This window comes from Crotalus tigris, unplaced genomic scaffold, assembly GCF_016545835.1.
Source record: "Crotalus tigris isolate CLP2741 ecotype Arizona unplaced genomic scaffold, ASM1654583v1 scf7180000023579.1091882, whole genome shotgun sequence".
Lineage (NCBI taxonomy): Eukaryota > Metazoa > Chordata > Lepidosauria > Squamata > Viperidae > Crotalus > Crotalus tigris.
This window is the reverse complement of record NW_024100054.1, coordinates 832,936-852,861: the sequence shown is the minus strand read 5'-3', so window position 1 is coordinate 852,861 and position 19,926 is coordinate 832,936. Positions and strand designations below refer to the sequence as shown.

Here is a 19,926-nt window from a genome sequence, read left to right as displayed (position 1 = left end):
AAGAAATTATAACTAAGGGTCAGTTGTTTTATGAGATGGGCAACTATATAAATTTGAAGAATAAAAAATAAAACCTTTGGCTCAAAATTCAGCTGTCTCTTGACTGAATTTGAGGATATTATAGCTGCAGTAGTGTTTTCTGAAATGCTAATCATGTCTCATTGATTCCAGTGGGAATTGATCAATGTGAATAGCAGATTTAATGTGCCAAGACTGTATATCTAATAACTCTTAGCAGCTTTAAATAAGTGGTATTTACCGGGGATCCATCTTGGATGACAACGAGGATCGCCAGCAACGGATGGAACAGTGGGAGACAGCTAGTGTAAAGAGCACCAGGGTGGGAGACGAAGGTAGAAGCGCCAGACCATATGATGTCTGGATTAGTGCTACTTGCGCAGGAAAGGGGAAGAGGATGGGGAACATGGAACAGGGAGAGACCACCGACTCACAGTTGGAGAGGGCGAGGGGAGATGCTTGGAGCCCTAATACAGCGTGGGGAAGTACTAAGGGAATATCAAAGGGTCCCCCCAAGACCCGTGGTAGAGAGAAGGGTGGCACGGGAGTAAATGCCATTAAAGGGGGGGAAGATAAAAGGATTTTAACAAACTTAAGAACCAACATTGAGACAGTGAGTAGCAATGCTCAAAGGAGTAATAGAGGAGGGCTGGATGCACACGTCAAAGAAACAACTAGAACACAAATTATTCAGCCAGGACCAGTGACGCGGTCTAGGAGCCGGGTGTAAGCGTTAGCTAACCTTATTTAAGGTGTCCCCATTAACTGCCTTTTAACCCTGACGATGTGGGAAGTTTCCAACGAAAGCTAGGTTTTATTAATCACATGAACTGTATGTATGTATATATACATACACACATACATACATACATAATACAACAGAACTGAATGTCAGTGTTTAGAAGTGTGCAGTGTTTGGCTCCAAAGTAGGAAAGGTACTTCAGATTTGATGTTGGCCCACCTGCTGTACCTGTCTATGGATCTCCAAAAAAAAAAGAACTCTCTTTTCGGGACTCATTTGGTAGCTATGTGGTTGCAGAAAAATCCATGTTTTGAGTTAAAGAGGCAGCTAATAGCTTATTGTAGAACAATTTTCCATACAATGCAGGTAGTTACAACTATTAGTTTAGTGACTGTTTGGGGTTACAAAGGCACTGAAAAAATTATGACTGTTTTTCACACTTTTTCACACATTTCAACATCCTCAAGATCATGTGATCAAAATTCGGCACTTGGCAACTGGCATGTATTTATGATCATTGCACTGTCGGGTCATGTGATCATCATTTGTAATCTTCCCAGCTGGCTTCCAACAAGTAAAGTCAATGGGAGAAACCAGATTTGCATGATTTGCTTAACAACTGTGGCAAAAAGGTTGTAAAATGGGGCAAAACTCACTTAACTGTTTTGCTTAGCAATGGAAATGTTGGATTCAATGGGGGTCATAAATTGAAGACTTCCTGTAGTGTAATCTATCTAAGTGTTCCTCATTACATTTCATGTTAATGATAAAGGAATATAATACTACATTGAAATAGTTAATAATGCTTTGAGTGAATTTTTTTTCTGTTGACATTCAGTGTCATGTGATTCCTCTTTTTGTAAATTCAGGAATGGAGAAGATACAATATAGCTGTTGAATTTCAACCTAGAGTGGCTTAGCCAGCAGTTCTTCATTTGTAAGATGTTCCATCTCATTGACTAGTTCACACATCACATTAAGCCTTAGTGTGGCTTATCGTATTATGTAAGTCCAACCAATTGTATTTTATTTGAGAAGCAAGTTTGCAATAAATAATAGCTTTTAAGAAACCAGTCACTGGATTCAGTCCAGACCTATGGGTGATTTTTTCCCCAGTGAGATACTTTTAAGTCAAAGAAGAGGGAAAAACAATTTTAGTTTGAAAGGTTGCTCTGAAAAATTGCTCCAGAAAGTTGGAGAATTCTACAAAGTAACATAAGTAAACATTGCTGCAGGCTGAATGTATTATGAACCCCCCCCCACCTTATTTCATTTGTAGCTTTTACTTAATAGATTTCATTTCATTTTGTTTCACTCTCATGGAATCTCTTGCCATCTGGAGATGTGGGGATTTATTCTAGGGCCTTTTACATTATATACATTGCATAGGACTACAACTTTTTGTCAGCCTCAGTTGGAACAAACATAAAACACCTGATATGCACATCTGCTCAAATGCTTTTCATGGAACTGTACAAGAATGTCAGAAGGTTCAGTTGCCCCTTCTCCAATAAAGAACAATCCTCAGATTTCTAGTCTATATATTTTAACATATATTTTAACATTATATGAGGCACACCTCAAAATTATGACACAATCTTTCTTCAGAATTAAATGTGGAAAAACTTGGAAAGTCTCCTCCTGTTCCCATGATAATTTCTCAATAGTCCTTGCTTTTGGTAAGCCTTAAGGGTGGAGAAGTGAATGGGAATTCTGAAAAGTAAATGCTCCTGTTCTTACATTTAAAACAACCCCAATCCTCTTAAAAGTCAGAAATTGTCCTGAAAGGGGGAAAAAAAACAGTTTGGGGAGGGGAGGGTTAAAAGTAGGAATGCAATAATGACTTCCAAAGTCCACCTGTTTCCATTTTCACCCATGATTCTCCTGCCTACCAAAAAAGAGGCAAAGCATTTTTGGCCATTCTTGCTGATAGTATCACGAAAAATACTTAATAATTTATTAAGACTGTTTCTTTCATGGAATATAACTTTCAACTAAAAGAATGGGCAAGTGTGGATAAATGGTGGTATATTCTGCAAGTACAAGTATGTGCTGTTTGTAATAGCTTTGTCTGTTCTGGTGAAAGTTTTACTAATATGTTTGCTGCTGATTTAAAATCTTCAGTTGCACAATGCCTTTCCACTTACATATGAATTACCAATTTCCCTAGCAAGATGCTGAACCAGTGGAAAAAAGGGGTTGCAGGGCAAGGTATAAAATTTTATAACCCAAATGTAAATACTCGCATACATTTATTCTTAAGCACTATGTTATTCAACCATGTTTTTTTTCTTGACTTGGCTTGCGTATGCAGTGAAAGAATTTTATCCATTTTGCTGGTTTTCTAATGCTAATGGTTATCTGGCAGACAAAGAGGTAGAATGCATCAAAGCACTAAGAATTAGCATTTGTTATATTGTGCACAGTAATTTTGCCCAAGTTAAAAGCTTATCTTAGGACTGAAGATTCCATTCAGCTTCAACACAATGTAATACATCTAATTTTGTTTCTAATGTCAGACAGGTCCTTTTCGTTTTGGACAAAATGTTGATGGTCTGTTTAAACCCATAATAAAAGTACCAACTATTGCAGGTTTGGAAGTTGGAGACAGGATGTCCAACAGGAATAACCAAGTAGCATGAGGGTAAATGTATAAGTAAAGACAAAGAGGTTTTGGCAGGAAAATATTTGAGTGGTTTTAACGGGGAGAAATCATGGCATGTTTGCAAACTTTTGGTATACATTAACTAGTACAAATTGCCTAGTAGCAAATTCTTAGGTGAGAACTATCAATTGCTTAAAGTGACAGAATATTTAAGTTTTACAAATGTCTACCCTTCATATCATCTGTTTATATTTCATTTTTAGATATGGAAAATTGTGTAGCATTTCTTAAAGCTGCGGCTGGTTTGATGTTTACATTTAGTTATAGCAGTGGTTCTCAACCTTTTTAATGCCGCGACCCCCAACCGGTTGTAAATCGAGGATTACTCAACCGGTCATAAGTCGAGGACTACTCAATTAGTGCAGCACCGTTTGCAGAATGGGACTTTTGGCGGGCAGAGCAGGGCAGAGACAGCCTGGACAATTCCTATTGGCTTTTGAAAGCCAATAGAATTAGACTCTATTCAAGAGAGTCTATTCTATTGGCTTTCAAAAGCCAATAGAATAAAAGGGAGTAGCACAGCTAAGGAAAAGGGGGAAAAATAGCGGACTGCATTTGGCGACCCCCGTGAAATGGTCATTCGACCCCAAATGGGGTCCCGACCCACAGGTTGAGAACCACTGAGTTATAGAGATTGCCTATGGACTGTAGTATTAACAATAGATTGCCTTATTTTGAAGTTGCTCTTGTCTTCTTCTAAGTGTGTATGAGAGAAAATTGTTATTGTTGGGAGGAACTCTAGTTCTATACCATCTTTTGTGCTGGATGGGGTTTCATTGCCCGAAACCAACCCTGTGCATAATCTGGGGCCATCCTGGACTGAAAAAGCAGGTGTCAATCATGGCTAGAAGGGCCTTTAATTATGCCACCAGTTGTATCCATTCTATATCAAGGGGTCCTGCTCTCTGTCACTGATGCCGTGGGCCCCTCCCAATTGGCCTATTGCAATGGTCTTTACATGGGACTGTCCTTGAGGAATATACAAAAATTTCAGCCTCTGCAAAATGTAGCAACACAAGCAGTTATGTGTGTTTCTGGTAAAACATATGTTACATCTCTACTGCATGAGCTACATTGGTTACCAGTTTGTTTCTGGGTCTAATTCAAGGTGTTGTTGTTGACCTGTAAAGGTCTACATAGCATGGGACCAGTTTATTTGAGGGACCACTGTGTCTTTCCCACCAATCCAACTGAGTGTTACGGGTTCAGTTGCCTATGCAGTTACAATCAGGTGAAAAAGAAAATACACCCTCATTAAGTTCTATGGTTTTATATATCAGGACATAGTAAAAATCAGGGTAGATTTGATTTAAATCATGATTTAAATCATTAGTAAAAAAGCTTGATTTAAATCAACTTGATTTAAATCATAATTTTTAAAGAGCAAGTGTCATCTCTGTCCCGCAGCGGCTCCTCTTACCCTCTGTTGATTCACTGACAGTCCCATTCACTTTAATGGGATGGCTGATGATGCGGCAGTGACACAACAAGGTGAGGGATGTGGCGGGCAGCAGGTGAAAGGATGCCCGTTAACAAGTGCTGCCATGATGGATCTGAAATGACAGGTGCTCTTTAAATGTAAGGACTCATTCTTGCTAGTAGTTAGAATCTTTAACATTATTTGCAAACAAAATGAAGGTTTCCTATTTAGAATAATAAGCTGTCAGATTAGCAAAACAGCGATATCAGAACCGATTTTAGGTTAGTAGGTTAATCACACATACGTGTTTCCCCGAAAATTAGACCTACCTCGAAAATAAGACCTTCCCATTCTCCATTCTCTTCAGTGGTGGTGATGGAGGGCTAGCGGCAGGGGAGGCTTGCACTGCCTGGTCACGGCGCAAGCCATGGGAGAGTTGGTGGAGGAGGATGCGGTGGCTGCCATTGGCAGATGATCTGTGGGGTGAAGTGCGAAGAAAGCCCCTCCAGCGGCACACAGCAGCAGCAGAGCCTTTCACCATCACTCCCCTCTGGCTCTGAAATGCGGAGGGGGACCGAGCCTACTCCACCCATCCTCTATAGCATGGTAGTCCAGCTTGGGAGTGGAGTGGAAGGGAAGATCATCAAGCAAGGAATGGCTTGGCTGGTGAGGCCCTGAAATAAATGGGGCCCGTAGGGTAGCTCCCCCACCTGCCTCAACTTGTGGCAGCAGTGTGATGTGCTGTGCAGCCTCCTGCCACGAGCGGCCGTAGTAGAAGTAGGCCAACAGCCACACGGGCACCTGCTGGCGGGGCTGTTGGTACCCCATCACAAAAAATATAAGACACCTGCCCAAAATAAGACCTAATGCCTCTTTTGGAGGCAAAAATAATGTAAGACCGGATCTTACTTTTGGAGAAACATAGTTGGAGAACTACTCAAATTCTTTTGTTTAATTAAAACACTTAGAGCCTGGTACAGATGCATTTTTCTTCAAACAATCATACAGTTTGTAGTGTACATAGATTTGCAAAACAATGGGATGAAAGAATATTTCTGAACTTTGTTTTATGATTTATCTCATGGTTACTGTGAAATTGTGTGAATGCATCAATGCAGTGCATGTTATCTCAACTTGCAAACTCATTCATTGAATGAGTTTACCAAAAATGTAAATATTGCAGAATATGCAGCAGGGGTCTTCAAATTTGGCCCTTTTATGACTTGTGGACTTCAACTCCCAGAATTCCTCAGCCAGCATGCCTGGCTGAGGAATTCTAGGAGTTGAAGTCCACAAGTCATAAAAGGGCCAAGTTTGAAGACCCCTGATATACAGCCTCATGCTCCATAACTAAGCTCCATTTCATGCTGAATAAACTGAATTATTAATGTATCCTAAATAGAAAACTATATTTAGATAGATTTTTACTCCAAAAGCATTTTATTAAAGTAAATTTGATAAAAATAAAAAAATCAATTTAAATAAAAAAATCTGATTTAAATAAAAGAAAATACATTTTTTTTATTTTTAAAATCAATTATTATGCACCCTGGTAAAAATCATCTGGTCGTTAGAGTTCTTAAAAGTAGGTAAATACAACCTCAGATGAACAGCAACACATGGCCTTGTACATCAAGTGTGCCTTTGCTGTGGTACCCACATTGTAGAATATTTTCCCCCTGACTCTTCTGAGCTTCTGAAGGTTCCTCAAGAACTGGTTGCCAAAAGGCCTAGGGAGGGCAGGTTAACAATTGAGGGGGCAGGTTAACAATTGAGGGGGCTCCATTATTATTAGCATCCCTTCGTTTACTATTTGTTTTAGCCCTATTTGTATTTTTTTTTTTAATAATGATGTTGCTTTTAGATACTGTTTGGTTTTGTTGTACACTGTCTATAATCACTTGTTTGTAAGATATGGCTATGTGAATTAAATAAAAAAATAAGATAAAAGAACACAAATTTTAGAAAAGGAATTTAAAAATAGAGAAAATAGTGAATAGGTAGGAAAAAGATTATAAAGATTATAATAGATTATATAATTATAAAAGATTATAAAGAAGTGGTTTTCAGTCTTTTAAATAGCTGTTACAAACACGTGTGTTTTACCTCTCCCTCTAAAAATGCATCATAATTTCCTTCTTTCCATAATCTATCCTTTCAAGTCATCAAACTCATAAATCACAAGTTCATTTTTTTCTTTTTTCAACAAAAAGCCCATAAGGGATTTCCAGTTACTAATAAATGAAGTTATTGTCTTTTTTTCTAATCAAATTAGTCAATTTTGCCATCTCTGCTAAACTTCATCAGCCATTCCTCTGTTGTGGGTATTTCAGAGTCTTTCCATTTTTGTGAGTATGATAACCTCACAGCAGTTATATACACAAAAACAATATGACATAATTCTTTTCTAATTGTCTATCCATTAGTTCCAGCAAGAAAAATTATGGTTTTGGTTACATGTGATTTTTTAAAATTTTGATATCACTGTATATATTTGAACCCCAAATTTCCTGGATTTTTTTTTTTAACAAATCCACCAGGCAATATCATTTATGTTGTCCATATCTCCAGCATAGATTTGAAGTACCTTTGTACATTCTGGATATTTTTTTAGGAATCATATACCAATGCTGTATCATTTTATCAACGTTCTCTTTTATAACATAATATTCAGTCTGTTCAACCACATATTCTGCCATTTTTCCCTCCTATATTTTGTCCAAAATTATTAACCCATTTTGTCATATATCAGACTATACTTCTAATGTTATGTTAGGAGGAACCTAATTAATCCTGAAATTGTCTACATTTAGTTAAATTTTACAAAAGTAAGTAAAAAGAATAAAATAAATAGTATTGTACTTTGTGCTTGTATACTTATTTTTATGGATCCTGAAGATAACAGCAGAAATACGCAAATATAAATCAATGTGTTCATACTTGAAATAATGTTATAAATCCAGGAAGACAGACTTGTGGGTCTGAGTGATCAACTTAGACTTGATCTTCAGTAGCAACACACAGCATACCAAGGGGAGTTCTAACAGCAATTTGCAACATGAAACGCAAGTCAACTATTCACATAAAAAGACTGACATTTGTTGTTCATGTGCATATACGTGTTCCCTTTCTCTTATTATTTCTTTGTTTATGAAAGCATAAGGAAGTGCTCCATTGGCATTGAATGGAGCACTTTGGTTGTCTTAATTTCTGCATAAAACTATTTTTTAATTCATTTTTCAGCTACATACAAACATTTAAAAATGATTAATATCTTGCATTTTCTCTCTAGAGTTCCTAGGTCTGTGGGGTTCGTATTGAGTAAAATAGAAGTTTTCAGTAATTCTCTATTCCTAAAAAAAATCAGGAATGTTCATTAATCACAGTATGTGAAATGAACCCATTCTCCAGCATGACGAGTGGCGAATCCACCAATGGGTTAACTTCGTCTTCTGCCCGTAGACTAGTCATCTAATTTTGCTCCGCCTCTACTCCTGGGGCCTCCCTTTCCCAGTCTCGACTAGTCTTGAGCCCGATTAGACTGAATTTCATTGACTCCTGAAGATAAGGTCGTATTTCTTGATTTTCTTGATATTCTGACTAATTCGAAGGGGGGGGGGAATCGCTAGAAAAAGAACGGCTGTTCGCTTTCCTTTTCCTTTTCTGCTGCCTGATTGGCCGATCGCAGCACAGCCACGAGGTTCGCTTGAGTCCAGCCGGTAGCCGGACAGACAAAGAGCGGACGCCATTTTCCGGTCATAAAGTTTGACCCTGGGCAAAAAGGGAGAAGCATTCCTCCTTCTCCTTCCATTTCACCCCTCCCACAGGGATTTCCAGCCACAAGAGGAGAGCTTCCCACTAGCCAGCTGATCCGTGGGTAAATTTAAACCTCCCATGGTTCCTACGGCAGTCTGAGCCGTGGAGGGCTAACAGAGCACTCGCCGTCTTTTCTTCTGAAACTAGTCGAATCACCCGAGGATCAGCTGGTCTGCGGAGAGCCTTTAAACTCCGCGACTCTCCCGAAGATCAGCTGGTCCACGGAGAGTTGCAACTTCATGGCTTAATTGAAGCTCCTCCGTCCGGTAGAGAGCTAGTCTTCAAAAGTTACCTGATTTGGCTCTGTTCTCAGACGCGAATGCAAACGGAGTTCAGCAGCCTCCAGGGAGCCCGGCTGAGCTGCACAGGCAGAATAGCTACCTCCACGTGGTCTGAGGCCAGGGAATCGGAGTCAGACTTCCTTCCTTCTTCCTAGCCACACCAATAATAATAATAATAATAATAATAATAATAATAATAATAATAATAAAAATTGGTAAAGAGTTAAATCAATTATCAATAAATCCTGAATTAGCCTGAACTGAGAATCCCCTTCAGTCTTACAAATGGCAGATACAAACACAGCCCAAACAGCGCAGGAACCTTCCATCAGCAGCCCTGCTGCTCGTGAGAGACAGAGATCCTCCAAACAGGAAGTGGCTGGCAAGATCAAGGCCAAGGCAATCTCTACAAAAAGGCCTTCCAAAGCTGTGGATAGAGAGGCTAAGCAACGACACCAGCCCTAGAGAAACAATTTTCTCGAGCTGAAAGGAGGCAAAATTCTACTGAGGACGAATTAGAGCCACCCAATTACAGGGAGGAGGAAATATTTGGCCCAAGAAAGCCTAGTCAGGACCCTCTGGAAGCAGAGGCCGATACAGAACAGGGGATTGGATCTCCCCTAAGCAAGGGGCCTGGAGATCTGGGTTTAGAATCAGGCACCTGTCGCTCAGACATTCATGGAGCAATGTCTTCAGAGCACTTACAATCCCTGATATCTCAGGCTGTCACACAGGCCATGGCCTCCTCAAGGCACCATTGTTCCAGAACAGGGTCTGTGGCTTCAAGGGGCGGCTCCCTTTCCCAAGAGGAGGCCTCTGAATACCAAGACACTATTTCCTCCTCTAGGTCCTCCAGAGGCAGGAGGGCTCCTGCGGAGGACCACAAGCTGATGGACCAGAAGCTGTCCGATGAAGAGGATATATCGCCAGATCCTCCTTCATTTGTGGGCCACTTTAACCCGTCCTTATTCAAGACACTGCTGCACAAGGCCAGCAGCACCGCAAAAATCGAGAGGCCTCCGATTCTGCAGAAAGGACCTTCCACCAGTCCCTCAACTAGTAAGGTCACAAACAATGAAGTGTTCTCACAGCCCACTTATACCCAACATTTTGTTCCCTGCCCATCTCTCTCCTTTGATTCTGTTCAGAACAATATGGGGGCACTGAATTCCTTCCTCCCAATGGGGGGGGGCAGACAAGAAAATGTTCAACATAGACCTTGCGCTATCAGAGATAATAGAAGTGCCGACAGTAGATGAACCCATTGCAACCCTTTTTTCTCCACCCCCAATAGCCGGGGATGCAGCGGAGGCCCTGAAATCAGAAGACAAGGAGATGGACCTCATCTTCCACAGGGCACACCAGGCCTCGACGTGGACAATCAAGGCAGGCATCACTACGTTCTTCTTCACAGGACATCTCTTCTTTGGCTCCGCCAACTCCAGTCGAGTATTCCCCCAGTGGAGGAGAAAACTCACCAGAATTTAAGAAGGTTAGTAGCGGCAGCGGAGCTCATGTCAGATTCCTCCTTACACGCAACCAATTTCTCTGCCAGAGCAATAGCGTACAACACTGGTGCACGCAGATTGCTGTGGCTCAAGCATTGGAGAGCGGACATGAAGGCTACGTGGCATTTAGCGGCAGTACCCTATAAGGGTGGCCGGCTCTTTGGCGAGGCGCTTGACCCTTACCGAATTAAAAATAAGGACAAATGCAAGATCCTGGCCCCCCTGACAAAGAGGATGGAGAGGAGAGCTCCCTCCTATTCCCGCAGACCGGCCTTCTGACCTGATGCAGGCATGGATCAGGGGACCTTTTCCCATCCCTATCAGCCCAGATCGGACCGTCAAGGTAAGCGAAACAATAACAGGGACAGGTTCAGACAACAGGCCCAAGCAAGACGGCCCTTTCGAGGAGCCGGGGGGCATCCCTAGCGCAGATCCAAGTGACGGCCCAGGGGCCCCCTCATTGGTGGCCGGCTAGCCCTTTTTGCCCACAAATGGTAAGCCACCACCACGGACCTCTGGGTCCTAAATACCATCAGATTCAGCCTATCCCTAGAATTCTTCTCAACACCCCCGAACCAGTTCATTCCTTGCCCATCTCCAAAAGATCTGATCAAGAAGGACCTCATTAAGGAGGCCATCCAACACCTCCTGGACATTCAGGCTATAGAACCGGTAGAAAGAGATCAGTGCAGACAAGGATTCTATTCCATCCTATTCATAGTCCCAAAGAATTTGGAGGGGTGGAGAGCAATACTAGACCTAAAGAGTCTGAACTGACACCTGAAGTACAAAAAATTCAGAATGCAAACCCTTTGCTCGATATTAGCAAGCATCAGGAAGGGGGACCTTCTGACGTCCATAGATCTGACGGAGGCCTACCTTCACATTCCCATACTTCCGGATCACCAGAGGTTCCTCAGGTTCTACCACACAGGTCAACACTTCCAATACAGGGCCCTACCTTTTGGACTTTCTTCAGCTCCCAGGGTGTTCACAAAGGTATTGGCAACAATTGCCGTGCACTTGAGAACAATTCTGGTGCGCATCCAATGCTATCTGGACGACATTCTCATCCAATCCTCATCGGCTCAGACAGCACAGTCAGACCTGGCACTGACTCTGAAAACCCTTCAAGATCACGGGTTCTCAGTAAACTTTCAGAAAAGTCAGACCGTTCCCTCAAACCATCTTCTTCATCTGGGAGCGGTCATAGACACACAAAAGTGCATGGTCCATCTCTCTCAGGACCGTCAACACAGCATTCGAACCCTGGTCAGGCTCATCCGAAGGAAACGGTCCTCAACGCTGGCTATACTCTCACAGCTGCTAGGAAAGATGGTGTCATGCCTCGCAATCATACCTTGGGCAAGGCTACACTCCAGAGAGCTCCAGTGGTTCCTACTTCCGTTTCAAAGAGTGGGGATAGGCTCCTCAAACCGAAGAGTGAAGGTGCCACCAAAGGTCTTGAGGTCGCTCCAGTGGTGGTCCTCCCCAGTGATGGGGAAGGGACACTTGTTCAAGGAAGCCAACTGAGTCACTCTTACAACAGATGCCAGCCTATTCGGCTGGGGAGCACACCTGCAATCACAGCTAGCACAGGGTCAATGGTCAAAGAAAGACCTAAAGCACAACATAAACTGGCTAGAACTCAGAGCCATACACCTGGCCCCCCGTCACTTCCGCAGCGCAGTGGCGCATCGACACGTGCTCATACTCAACAGACAACGTGGCAGCCAAAGCACATGTCAACCAACAAGGAGGCATGCGATCCAGGGCCCTCATGAACGAAGCACAAGCGCTGGGAACCTGGGCAGAAAACAACCTAGCCTCCATCAAGGCCAGCACATCTCAGGAGAAGCCAATCGCCAGGCAGACTTCCTGAGCAGGACAACAATAGACCATTCAGAGTGGAGCCTGCACCCTGCCCTCTTCAGAGAGGCAGCAGAGAGATTTGGCCATCCAGTGTTGGACCTGTTTGCCAGTCCAAAGAATACTCAGCTTCTGAGGTTCTTCTCTCGTTTTCCGACACCAGGAGCAGAGGGAGTGGATGCACTCCAAGGCCACTGGTCGAAAGGACTGCTGTATGCATTCCCACCTCTTCCTCTGATACAAGCAACCATCAGGAAGATATTGCAGGAACAGGCGGAGGTGATACTTATTGCACCACACTGGCCAAGACGGCCGTGGTTTGCTGATCTCGTAAACCTATCTACATCTCCACCGTGGAGGATTCTACACGACCAAATTTCCCTCAGCCAGGGATCCCTGCTACATCCAGACCCACAATGGCTCCAATTGACTGCCTGGCGCTTCAGCGGAGTCTACTAGAAAGAGACAACTTCTCACAAAGAGTCATTAGGACTCTCCAGGCCTATAGAAGGCCTACAACTAACAGGATCTATGATTCCACTTGGAAAAATTATTGCGGTTGGTGCAACAGGCAACAACTAGACCCATGCAACATCTCTATCCCAGATATTTTAGACTACCTAGCAGAAGGTCTGGATAGGGGGTTAGCACCCAATACAATTCGTAGACAGGTGGCTGCCCTATCAACCATTCTTACCTACGGCAACTCCGAAACTCCAGCCAGACACCCAGTGGTGCGATCCTTTGTAAAGGGCGCATCTAACAGTAGGCCACTTGTGGTACACAGATACCCTGCTTGGGATCTACCTTACCTCCATTTGAGCCTGTCAGGACCTGTGACGTACAGTACCTGACTCTTAAGGTCGCCTTCTTAGTCGCTGTTACCTCAGCAAGATGCATCTCAGAACTAGCAGCCCTGTCAATGAGGGAGGACCTTTGTACCTTCCACACGGACAGGTTAGTGTTACGTTTGGACCTCTCCTTCTTTCCAAAGGTCATTTCCCTATTCCACAGAGCACAGGAGGTGGTGCTACCAAACCTTTGCCCCAAACCGTCCCATGAACTGGAGCACAAGTGGCACACCTTAGACGTTCGCAGAGTTTTAAAGCAGTACATCAAGCAAACGGCACCCTTCCGTAAATTGGAAGGACTGTTTGTCTCCTTCCATTCTCATACAAGAGGTCGGAGGGTCACTGCATCCACAATCCGTAGATGGATTAGAAGGTGTATAGCGGAGGCATACAGGGGACAGTCCTTGACGGTCCCCAGACAAATCACTGCATATTCCATGCGTAGTGCTGCAACCTCAGCAGTATGGGCAACTCAGGCTTCGATTGAAGAAATATGTAGAGCGGCAACGTGGACGTCGCCTTCCCTTTTTATAAGACACTACAAATTAGACAGATTCGCATCTGCGGAGGCCTCCTTTGGCAGGAGGGTACTCCAGTGCATAGTATCAGAGAGTGAGACACAGGCCCAGACAGCATCCCACCCACAAGGACAGTGAGACTTTGGTATGTCCCATTGATGGATTCTCCACTCGTCATGCTGGAGAAGGGGCATTGGTCTTACCTGAACGCCTTTTCTCAACATGACGATGGAGAATCCACTCCCACCCTTGAGGCCGGTCAGGTCCTGTGAGGGGAGAGGATGGAGTCAACACAAGAAAACATAGCCAAACAGCTTTCGCCTCGTCGAGACTGGGGAAGGGAGGGCGCAGGAGGAGAGGTGGAGCAAAATTGGACAACTAGTCTACGGGCAGAAGACGAAGTTAACCCATTGGTGGATTCTCCATCGTCATACTTAGAAAAGGCGTTCAGGTAAGACCAACGCCCCATTTCTGTTTGGGCTGAATTTTAACTGCCAAATTTTAGTGAGATCCCAACCCAGAGTAATAGGTTGAAAAATTGAAGTTTTATGTATTCATTAGAAAAGAAAAGAAACTCAGCCTGCAACTTATTTTTATTTTAGAATGGGATGTCATTTATAGGTCTAGGACCAGTACAGGCAGTCCTCGACTTACGACACAATTGAGCCCAAAGTTTTCATTGCTAAACAAGGCAGTTAAATGAGTTTTGCCCTACTTTATGTCCTTTTTGCCATAGTTGTTAAGCAAATCACTGCCATTTTAAGTGAATTATGAGGTTGTTAAGTGAATCTGACTTCTCCCATTGACTTTGCTTGACTTTTAAATATCCAGAAAAGGTTGTACTATGCTGTGAGAGCAGGCTGGGAAGTTATAAATGGTGATCACATGACCTCATGCAAGTGCAACTGTCCTAAATACATGCCAGTTACATGGTTGTAAGTTGAGGATTACCTGTAATATCTTTTGAGGGGATGAAATCTGCTTAGATTCACAGAAGAGATACAGGAATTTTGGAACTTTGCTCTTTAAATTCTGAGATTTAAAAAATGGGTCTAGATACTGTGTTTTGAGACACTATTACTTTTGAAGATGTGATTGCACCAACCAAATTTTAAACAATTAAGTGTAGTTATTTGGTCTAGCCAGTATGCCCAGTAAAATTTGTTGGCTATCAATTCAATAATTTAGAAGGCCACTTATAAGGTCACTTATGTTTAGGGTGAGACTTTGATAGTGAATTAATTAATTGAAATGGGGAAGATAGAATTTTAAAAGAATGGAAAATTAGAATAAAGATTAGGAAGAAGATACAATTAGAGAACAAAAGCAAATTCACTTACAATAATATGTAAGAGTGGAAAGGTGTGTGCAAAAAATATAAAAAATAGATTTTTAGATATGTCCCCTAAACCACTGACTTTGGAAGACTTCTGATAATTTCTTTCTTTTAACTGAAGATAGACATATTGATTATTCCTTCATCTCCATTTTAAATAAAGTCAATTTATGAAATTACTAAAAGCCATAATTAATTTTCAGATATTGCAAAGAATTGTTAGATTTATTATTCAGTATAAAAATGGAAATAGCTAGGTATGGTAAAGATCTCTCCCCCCCCCTCTCTCTCTCCCTCCCTCCCTCCCTCCCTCCCGAGCTTAACAGAACAGTCACAGTCATAGTGTTGCTAGTTAAGAAATATTGTATTCAAGAAAGAAGTAAAACAAAACAATTTATTGGATGTTGCTAGTGTGAGATGTGTTTCTTATACCTGTTGCAGCCTTTTCTTCCTATATTTCTCACAAATTAACAGATTGTGCTGTACTTGGTGGCCTTGAAGTGTGAAGTTATTGAGTATTTACATAACCACCAACTTTAGCCTGAAATGTTGGCTCAACTTCCCATAGGTAAAGATTCAGAACATAAATCCTGTCATGTAAATACATGGTGGCATATCTTCTTTCACACTTCATAATTAAATGGGGAAAAAGATGTTCAGACATTGCATAATAAAGGAAATTGGATATCATTGTTTTAATAAAATCAATTTCTGCTAGTTTTCTCAGTAGCTTTTAATATGTTTTATAACTTAATACAATATGTTTATATCAGATGATCTTTATTTTGTTTTCCCTGAAAAATACAGAAGAGATATGTCTATAGTACTCAATTTTTGCAAGTCTTGGGGGTTCTTCATATTCCTGGAAAGGGATTTTACCTATATTTAGCTCTCCAAAAGTTTTCAGTATTTTGTTACTCATTCTTCTTTTAATCTCTTGTTTTTTTAAGCAAAAGAATGAAACACATTTTGTAATGTAAGTCAGTTTTATAATGTTCGCACACTTCTGTTTTATAAAATTACTATCTGCTACATAGGTATCATTACGAGGCTAAATTCTTAACTAGGAGAGAAAGTGCATTTTCTAGGATTTTGGCTTTCTGTGAACTTTTCTGTGACTGAAGTTTATTTGTAGTAATAAATCCAAAATTTAATGATTTAGTTCAGTTCATCAGTGAATAATCAGTAAATTCTAAAGAGTTTCTCACAGAACTATATCCTACTAGACTTAAATATACTTAAGGTGCAATTCTGCTAATCATTTTATTTGCGTGGCTTAAAGTTTACTTTCAGGTAAACAACACTAAATCAATAAGACATTCTTCTGAGTACATATTTATGGAATGTAAATTTTGTAATTAACATTTAGAACAACTTTCTCTTATTTGCCAAGAGGGGCAATGCAATATAAACGCTACTAATCTTTGTGCCATTGTTATATTTTTGACCGTTTTGAAGTAAATATGATTTTTAGTTATCCTGGTTTTTTTTTTTTTACTGGAAGCTTCTACTCATTATGGTATATGAATGAAGACGAAAGGGGCTCCAATGGTACCAGCTTGTTGTCATAGCAAATTGACTATTTAATCCTAGTTACATTTTTTATTAATTGGCTTGAATAAAATAGCTTAACTAATTGAGAGAAAGCTTATAATGGGAGAACATTACTTGTAAATACAGTATTTTATAATATTTGTGTATTTGCATTTAATATAGAATGAAATGCTGCCTTATTTTCAAATAACTAGTGCTATGTGTGTTTGTATACATCTGTGTATTCGTGTCTAAGAAAATTGCCCAAATCATATTACTATCTGCACTACATAATAACACTGGAATCAGTTTTATTCATTGATTATGTTGACTCTGCTATAATGCCGGTTAAAATAAATACCAGGATAAATTTCTGTGGTATTAATAGTACTAATAATGCAGCTGTTTTAGACTAAGTGACATTTTGCTAGTGCTGCTGAACTTTATTGACGTTTGTTCTGTATTTTTTTTAAGGTGGTGACCCTTGTGAGTGGTATTTGATGGGACAAAGAAAATTTGTTGTAAAAATTGTTGTCTTTTAGCTCTTTTTACTTTAAAAGTTGGGTATAGAATGTTTATAGATTTGGTTAGAAATTTTTCACTCTATATATTTTATTGGATTCAAATTAAATGCATAATTATTTTAAAGCTATGGCTTTGGTAATGCTTACTTGATCATTTAAAAATGCATATATATATGGATTAAGTCTGTTCTATAGAATGTAGATTTATCTTTGTTATTATCCAGGCATGTACCTAGCCCTTCAGGTATGTCAGCTGTTCTTGTATTGTGCTAAAATATTATGTGAGTCACATAATATAGTCACCCGTATAGAGAATTCAACCAACCTGTTATAAGGCATATATCTATTTTATAGAAGTAAAGATGACAATGTAATCTGTGTTATTTTTATGCATGTAAAGATGAAAAATCACCCCGGGTGATGGAGTTGGAACTTTTGATAGAGTTGCATGCTTCTGGACTTAGTTGATGTGTTATCTGGGAGTCCTTTTAGACTCATGGCTCTTACTTACTTAGTCATGGCAGGCAGTGACTATGGTCAGGGGAGCCTTTGCACAGATTCATCTTATGCACCAGTTGCACTCATTTCTGGAATAGAAAGCTCTGCTTCTATCACTCATTCCTTAATCACTTTCTGACTGGATTACTGCAATGTGCCCTACATGGGGCTTGCATTGAACAACACTTGGAAACTTTAACTGGGCCAAAATACAGTAGCACGTCCAATTTTGGATGCTCCAGAGTTCCCCTGTGCAATGCCTAAGCCACATTGGCTTCCAATCTTCCTTAAAAGTGGCGTTGGTCACCTTTAAAGACCTTCATGGCACTTGACCATTACCTACAGAATTTCCTGTCTTTGAGGGCTCTGCCCATTCAACCACATCCCACAGGATAGGTATGCTCCCCTCTATTAAACACTATCATTCTGCAAGAATGGGCAGTTCCAGACTTGCGGAACAGCCTCCCCCTCAAGATGCAGAGGGTCCTAATACTCTTGGCCTTCCAGGAGGCTGTTTAAGATCTGGCTTTTTTCTCAGATATTAGGACTGGGATGTTAGCCCCATATACAGCTAATTGTTGTTGCTCAGTTTTTTCTTTGTTTATTTTTGTTTTGTTGTTTTGTTTATTCTTTGTTTATTTTTGTTTCATTTTTTGTTTTTGTAAATGGGTTAGTAACTCAGAATTACTGATTTAAAAGAGTGACCATGTAACATTTGTAAATGCAATAAACTAAATAATTATTTCTATATTGCTTAATAGTTGCAGTTCACTATGTAATACACAGCTCTATTGAAAGCATGTAATTGCAGAATAAATATAATTCAAATTTGGATTTAGTTGTTGCTTGTTAAATTTTTCCATGTAAAACAGTAAAATTGAAATTACTATAATGATTAGTAAATTAGTAGTATAGATAAGTAACCTTATCTTATACTTTGAATGCCAGTAATTGTGTGTTATGGGCTAGATAAGAAGTAATACCAATAAATTCATTCTGGATTACCTGAACATACCGTATTTTCCAGCATATAAGACGACTTTCTAAACCATGAAAATCTTCTCAAAAGTCGGGGGTCGTCTTATATGCCGAGTCGTCTTATACGCCGGAAAATACGGTATGTAGAATCATAGAAATCACACATGCTAATACTACTTTTATTATAAGATTAAAGTAACCAAATCTTGCCAGTCTGAATGTGCTTTCCCATCTTCATCCCTTTATACAGTATTGTATAAAGGGAGTTCTTTATGTGTTGTCATGGTTGCGATTTCCCCTGTTCCTCAAGGTTATTCCTCTGTGAGAACTTAGTACCCCTCCACTTATCACTGTCTCAAATACCCAAAATTAAAATCAGGTGCACCAGATTTGGTACAAGTTGATTAGAACATTATTAGAAAAGATCTGGGAGGAATTTGTCTTACTTAAACCTTAGGAATTTAGTTTGATTTGCTTTTTCTTGCCGAAGTGTGTAGTATCACATGTATAGATTGAAATAATTCTCTGATCTACAGAAAGAAGGCAAAATATTAGATGTATGTAAATCTGGAAAACGATTTTAAAAGATCTCCAGACAATTGGACATCACCTTCCAGAAAATCATCTACAAGCAGGGAAGATTTCAAACACCCACCAATTTGCCCAGGCCAGATTATCTCAGCAAGTTCAGCCTGACAGCAGAATGCAGGAGGCTGAGAGAAGCCTCTGAGAACTCCAGAAATTAATTAGGCAACCTAAGGTAGCTCTCACCACAGTAGAAGTCAAAATGCAGCAGTTTATAAAGAAGCTTCACAGTGCTTCTCCTGCCTTGGCTGTGCTCGCTTCAAACTCCCACCACCTGCCTATCTCCCAACCCATCTCTGCCCTTTTGACTGCCCTGAACACCACTGCCCACAGCTGATCATCGCTGTCTTTCTCCTCCTGACAATATTTTCAAGAAGACAGCTATTACATTATACATTGCCCAGAGCCCTTCTCTGAGGGAGATGGTTGGTAAAGAAATGTGAAATATAAATAAAATTCTAGAGTAAAATAAACAAGCAAGGAAACTAGACTAAGAAACAGGTAACAATCTAATCTTGCTGATTTATTTCTGGAACAATTTCTATTATGTCTCATGTTCTCTGTTATGAGAATTATAGTCAGAATATCACATTTCTTACCCCTCAGCTAGAACATAGTTCTGGTAATCTAAATACTGTACCTGACTTTTTAATGAGCACTGGAGAAGTTCAAAGATAAAATCTTACTTTTCCATCTTCTCCACCTTCAAACCAATTCATGCACAGATATGTTATGTAATACTAATACTAAAATTTGTTCCAGATTATAAACAAAACAAACTCAT

At 40.5% G+C, this 19,926-nt stretch overlaps 1 protein-coding gene across 5 annotated transcripts in view; it reads left to right on the top strand.

The window, feature by feature from the left end:
* PTPN4 (protein tyrosine phosphatase non-receptor type 4) overlaps positions 1–19,926 on the top strand; it is a 129,579-nt gene that overhangs the window by 8,913 nt on the left and 100,740 nt on the right. The window contains exon 2 of one of the 5 annotated variants that reach the window (XM_039319346.1): positions 10,237–10,434. The exons of the other annotated variants lie outside the window; for them this stretch is intronic. The gene's annotated coding sequence lies outside the window, so the exon portion shown is untranslated. The remainder of the gene's footprint in view (positions 1–10,236; positions 10,435–19,926) is intronic. 5 annotated transcript variants of the gene reach the window in all.